The sequence below is a fragment of the Montipora foliosa genome, chromosome 13 (genome assembly GCF_036669935.1).
Source record: "Montipora foliosa isolate CH-2021 chromosome 13, ASM3666993v2, whole genome shotgun sequence".
Taxonomy (NCBI): domain Eukaryota; kingdom Metazoa; phylum Cnidaria; class Anthozoa; order Scleractinia; family Acroporidae; genus Montipora; species Montipora foliosa.
Window position 1 is genome coordinate 39,498,478 of NC_090881.1, and position 662 is coordinate 39,499,139.

The 662-nt window shown below is 43.7% G+C and overlaps 1 protein-coding gene across 1 annotated transcript in view; it reads left to right on the forward strand.

Annotated features, from left to right (window-relative positions):
• Nucleotides 1-22, forward strand: part of LOC137983220 (uncharacterized) — a 93,311-nt gene extending 93,289 nt beyond the window's left edge. Inside the window, exon 7 of the mRNA XM_068830417.1 lies at nt 1-22. This exon is cut by the window's left edge and continues 2,853 nt beyond it. The gene's annotated coding sequence lies outside the window, so the exon portion shown is untranslated.
• The last annotated feature ends 640 nt before the right edge of the window (nt 23-662 follow it).

Consider the following 662-nt stretch of genomic DNA (forward strand, 5'->3'; position numbering starts at 1 on the left):
AAAAACACAGGTAAAAAGCGAGTTCCCAATACCGTGGTATTTTATTTAGTTTTAGCGTCAAAGGTTTCCTTATGCAATTTTTCCCCGGTGGACTGATCAGTTTGGAGATTAATAGCAGTAAATTTGGTTTTGCCGTGTTTTTAGGGGCAGTACGTTACTGACAGTTTACCTTGTTGTGGAGAATCTCCAGTTTAACGTCTTGGCTATGCTTACAAGACCAATCAATATCTCTGCGTTCTACCAACTGTGTTACATTTCTGAAGGTTATTTCAGTCATGCAGTTCATTAGTCCTGAATAGGCCCACGTGCGAGGGTCAGCACACATCCGACTGGCAATTTATGTGCCCTAATAAATTACATGGCGACATTGGTCACTTCACTCCCTTCTCTTTGCGAACAGTTTATGGACCCTGTTAAGCCCAAGTGTATGGTCCATCGCCCATATGCTAGGATATTACAAAGTCAAGCAACTAACAGGGCTGGGCTGACACCTGAGAGAACGTTTGCGTTGGGCACGAGAAGCCCGGACGCGAAGACCTTTAATAGAATCTTCCCTATCCACGCAATACAATCGAACCTCCGGTTGCGACCATCTCTCCTCAGCGACCACTTTTCCAAAATACCAAAAGTTTTCAAGTAAAATCACTAGATTTGGAACCTCT